Raw genomic sequence first — 6000 nt, 5'->3', positions numbered from 1 at the left:
TGTAGGTATATATAAATAATCATACAATTTATTTAATTACATGTAATGGGTTATTGTCTAAAGGCACAATTTTTTTGGCGAACACGGCATGCAAAATAATGTACAAAAGTTATATAATAGAAAATCTTAAATTTACTATTATTTATAATGAATTATGCTTATTACCTATTACTTCTTGTGCATACATGTGTATGTATGCGTGCGTGTGTGGACGTATCTCACGTAATTATTTTTTTCTTTATTTTCTCTTATTATTATTTTCTTTTTCTCGATTAATTGTTGATGTTTTTTTTAGTATGTATGTATTTGTGTATAAATTTATATATTTATGTTTTTATATATTATGCATTATATATAAGTATGTATGTAGTTGGATATATATATATTTACTTTATTTATTCCTACTCACTTGTATTTATTTTCATGTTATTTTCTTAATAATACACCGCCCACTAATCTCTGTTTACCTCATGGCCGACTGGGAGAAAATGCCTTATGGTGTTAAGTTCGCCATTTGCACCTTTATTTTTTTTTTGTATTTGTGCATTAAAGTTTTAATAAATATATAAAATTAATCCTTACCATATAGTATATCAAATTATACTCTGAATTATTTACATTATTTTTATTATACACACACCGCACAGACAGTCACCAATAATATTGCTCTTTTTATTTTATATTTATTTCAATTATTATTTTCACGTACTCTCAAATGGGTTGAAACTGAAAATCAGTGTTTTGTTTCCTAAACAACGTTCCACGCTGAGCTTCGACCTTTTTGTATTGCTACAGATCACACATAATAACACAATTTTATAAATCCTATGTTGTATTATGTATTGTCTATTCTTATGAACATGTTGTGTGTGATTAGTAACAAATAAATAAACGATATATCTATCTATCTATCTATGTCTGCACGCGTGTGTGTGCATGTGTGCGTGTGTGCGTACGTAAACAATAAAATTTGTATTCACGCAGCAGTAGGTGGTCATCTCCATAAACGGTAGAGAACGACACATTACGACTAAAATGCCACTGTCCTCAAACTCGACAGATGGTCCGGTGACACTTCGACCACAAACGAATTGAAACCGACAATGTGGTGACAGCGACCGCTCGACAATCAGAATTAAGTTGGTATTCACATACATAATACATATTTTAATAGCGCCTTGAAATATATGTAAAAATTATATTTATTTTTTTGTGCTACAAGCTGACGATACACTATCAAAAGTGCTTGTACCGTGTGAGGAATCGAACCCGCGACCATCGGAAGTCAAGTGATGTGTTAAACCTTTAGCTAGCTTCACTTGGGTATAGATGGCGCTGTGTGGAAAAAACAAGTGAAAAGACAAAACCTAACAAAAAGGCAAAGGTACGCTTGCTGCCAGGGTACCCAGTGAAATGTAAGCATATCAAATTTTGTATTCACTTTGACGTCGATAATTGATAAAGCCTCTGGCTATCCCATTCAGGATACCTGTCGCAACGATATATATGTGTGTTTTATCTAAATTACATACTACGTTTTTATAGACATTTTATATTTACAATACAAACTTGTCTCATCTCTACAGCATGCTGTAATTAACAGGATCCGTAATTGATCTGCTGAATATAAACTTTATTTAATTTTATTTATTTATTTATTATTTTGCTAAAGCTAGTGGATCGTATAGAATAGAAAAGAGTTTTCAGAGAACAGAGACAGACAGAATTCTAGCACTCCTGCGCTGACGAATAGAAAGTCATTACAGCTCAGAGCGGAAGTGTGGGATATGGTCATACTTATGAAAGCCGAATATAAAGAGTTTATGAAATGTATATATGTATTTGATATATTATGATTATTATTTACGTTTCTCTCATTCCATTCATGCGCTATCCACCACCTTCTGTCTTTGTCTCCTCTACCGAAAGGTAGTCTGGAAGAAATCGCTGAAGCGATAAGATCGCATTTTTACCTTCATACTCTATAAATTTTGTATGTTGTATTTTTTCAGGTGCAATAAACAGTAATAAATAAACTACTTTCTGTAACATTATGTAATGCGTAAATAAGGTTTAAGGACCTATTATTTACATAGTGGTCCTTATAGTCACACTTGCGTTAGACAAAGTACCGTCGTCGTTATTCAATAACGTGACAATGCTATGGCGATATTGATAAAGCCGCAGATATTAATCGGCGACATGTGGCTGCGGGTGAGGCTGGAGTGGACAGATCGTGTCCATTGTCTGCAGTTGTAAGAGCTTTGTGCCCCACACTTCCGACGGCATTCAATACAGATGTATGACAGCGTTAAGACACAGGAGCTAGCGATTTTAGATACATATATTTTTAAAGCATAGGCGTAAGTGCCGCCCATGAGCACGGTGGTCTAGCGGTTTAGCATATTTCATTTCTGATTACAAACATTTGTATATATACATACAAATGTTTGTATGTATACAAATACTTGTCTGTATACAATTTTTTGTATATATACAAATGTTTGTATGTATACATATGTTTGTAAAGCGATGTGAAGTGAAGCGAATGTAAAGCGATGTGCTAAACCGCTACATACAATTATTCATGAGTAGGATTATTTGTATTTTCGATATATTTTTTTTATGATTTTAGATATATATTTTATATAGATTTAAAAAATAACTACACTAATGGCTTGTAAAAATGCTGTTACTCTTTGCGAGAATTGGAATTTAATATGCTGTATCTGTATGTAATTTAATTGTAAATGACTAAGAATTATAATTTGAATGCCTTCTGAACATGCGGCGTATATTTACCTGACACATGTAAGATCTATGCTGTAAATGTTTAAGCAAATCAAATTATCTATCTATAGCATAGGGGACAAACGAGCTTACGGCTCACCTGATCGTAAGTGATTACCGCCGCCAATAAGCACCGAACACTAGAGAAATTGTAAACGCGTTGCCGGAATTTTAAGAAGGAATAAGCTATTTTCTTGTAAGTTTCAATATCGTATTGGTAATCGCAAATATCATTGCTGGAAGATGATATTTATTTATTAATATAAATTCAAATTCAAAATTAAAAAAATTCAAATTCAAAATATCTTTATTCATGTAGGTCTATTACAGACTCTTATGATATGTCAAATCTACCGTCAGTTCGGAATGATTTCGAGATGAGAAGGTCTAATAAGAAACTCAGCTCGAAATTTTTCAATGCTGTTGTCCGCCGCAGGCCAGTACCAATGATAGGGGGAGAGTGCAGATAGTACTCCAAAACCGCGGAAATACTTATGGAGCGGCTGAATTTGTATTTCCTAAATAAATTTGTATTTACATTAACACATAAAATCAGTACATCGCAACATCGTCTCCATCACACTTACTTGACATTTATCATTATATTTAGATAGATAGATAATAGTTTTTATTTGTATCTCAGTACAAACATATAGGCTTAATTTCGCTTTTACGTAATATCTTTTTAAATTATAATGTATGTGTTATTCGGATGCATAAGTTATATTAATGTATAGTTTCATCAAAATCCGTTCTGTAGTTTTTAGATGAAAAACAAACTTCCATCCATCCATATATACTCGAACTTTCGCGTTTCTAATATTTTCTATATTTTGTTCAGTTCAAAGGGTAAAGTATATATCTTTTAAATATTAAAATTGAATTATTATTTAATAGAAATTGTAAATCGCTAATATCTTGTTGCTTACATCCCTGGTGCTATTTCACACGTTAGTCGGATCTGAAGTTTGATATCCCTGTATACATGAAATATATACACGGTCAGTCTTGGCAACCTAGGCTTAACCTATTACATTTACATCTAGAAATCTATATAGTATAGGTATATACTTACTATACTTGATCTTTAAAGATGAGTAGAGGTTCTTGCACTTGCTTCTTGGCTGAACCTTCATGTAACTGAATGAAATAATAAAAGTGCCATCGGTGTCTAGAAAAAAATATAACAATATAATTTGGATTTCTCATTGTTCAAAAATGTTTTATTTCGGTCTGCCAGACTGGAACTCATCACTTTGGGTCTGTAAGTAGCGGTAAACTATTTAGGCTTATTATGATACTAAAAACCATTTTATTTCAAAAAGAATCGTCAAAATAGGTAATAAAAAGATAAAAAGTATCCGAAACACAAAATCTAATATATAAATTCTCGTGTCTTATATTCGGTTTTGGTTATACTCCTCCGAAACGGCCGACCGATTTTGATAAAAATTTTTATGTATTTTCAGTAGGTCTGAGAATAGTTTTATAACTAATTTTCATACCCCTAAGTGTTAAGGGTGGCTCAAAAATTTTTACGTTATTTTCGACAATTATTTTTTATTTTAATTTTTTTTATTATGTGTTAAAATTTCCCTTTTACCACCAATCCCTATTTGTTAAAAGCGATTTTACTTTATAAGGGAACACATCGTTTGCCGGGTCAGCTAGTTAATCTATAAAAATGAAAATCTATTTCTTTCTAGAATTGGTTCCAAACATGATTTAAAAAAAAATATTCATCACAGCCGCCATTTGTAAATTACTATTAAAACTGTAATATTTAAAACACTCAACCTGATTGCACTCCGTACAGTGCGACATAAAGTCATGTGTGGCGCATTTTGAATTGGTGCTTGAAATAAAAGGATATTTTATAGTTGGAAACAACAAAAGGAAATTTTAATACATTAAAACAGCATATCATACAGCCTCTATAAAATATTTTCCATATTAATATTTTGAATGCGAAAGGAATTATGTTTTTTTATCTGATTTCCTTACCTACTGTACCTTTTACCTTTTTCTTTCTTCTATTTTTACTCGAAGAATATAAAAATTAAAACAGATCCATAGACTAGAGGTAGGCGTTGAATGAAACGAATCGTTTTTTGTGAGTGAACGATTAAATCAGTTTACATTATACAAATAAACTACACTCTATAATAAAAAATACCATTTCAAAGCAGTTAACTTTATATTTATTATTTTTATTTTTTATTATTCTTAACTAGTTATTAAGTACTCAAGATCTCGCGGAATAAAATAAAATATTGCAGGACAATTCATACAACGCCATCTAGTCCCAAGCTAAGCAGAGCTTGTGTTATGGGTACTAGACAACCGATATAAATACATAGATTTTTTTTTTCGTAAATACATACATATTATACATAGAAAACACCCAGACCGATACAAACAATCATACTCAGGAATATAAATGTTTGTACCGAGGAATCGAACCCGCGACCATCGGATGGTAAAGCATACCGCTTTATCCGCTAAACCACTAGACGACCGAGGCTGTCCAGTGCTGGCTGGAATCAAACCACTTTGTCTTGTGACACATGAGTGTCACATAATACAGTGATGACCGTCACACTTTAATGTCATATCTATATCTTTAAAAAAAATTAATTGTTTGTTAGTCTCACTAAAACTCGAAAATGGGCGAATGCTGCTGATCTGCTGAAACGGTTTGGGTAATATTTGTTTCAGAATATATATATAGACCTCCAAGAAAGGTTTGAATGGTGATAAAATACAGTAAGTTATATGGAGAATAGTAAAAACAACTGTTTTATTTTCCCTATCAAACAGGGTTCTTTCAGAAATGTATTGCGTAACTAAACTTCAAAAAAACTTTGACATATTATTTAATTCAGAGGCGGAACGGAATTCGTAAAAAAACATATTTATAAATACACTAAATAATCATCTTATGTAAATATATATATAACTCAAAGGTGACTGACTGACATAGTGATCTATCAACGCACAGCCCAAACCACTGGACGGATCGGGCTGAAATTTGGCATGCATGTAGATGTTATGACGTAGACATCCGCTAAGAAAGGATTTTGATTAACTCTATTTTGATTTCTTTCACCCCCTATATCCCCCAAAGGGATAAAATAGGGGGTGAAAGTTTGTATGAAACTTTGTCAATTTTATATCGATCGGGCTGAGACTTTGCATGCATAAAGCTAC

The sequence above is a fragment of the Achroia grisella genome, unplaced genomic scaffold, assembly GCF_030625045.1.
Source record: "Achroia grisella isolate CSIRO2021 unplaced genomic scaffold, CSIRO_AGI_Agris_v1 utg947, whole genome shotgun sequence".
Classification (NCBI taxonomy): domain Eukaryota; kingdom Metazoa; phylum Arthropoda; class Insecta; order Lepidoptera; family Pyralidae; genus Achroia; species Achroia grisella.
The sequence above is the reverse complement of the archived record's forward strand: the minus strand, read 5'-3'. Positions refer to the sequence as shown.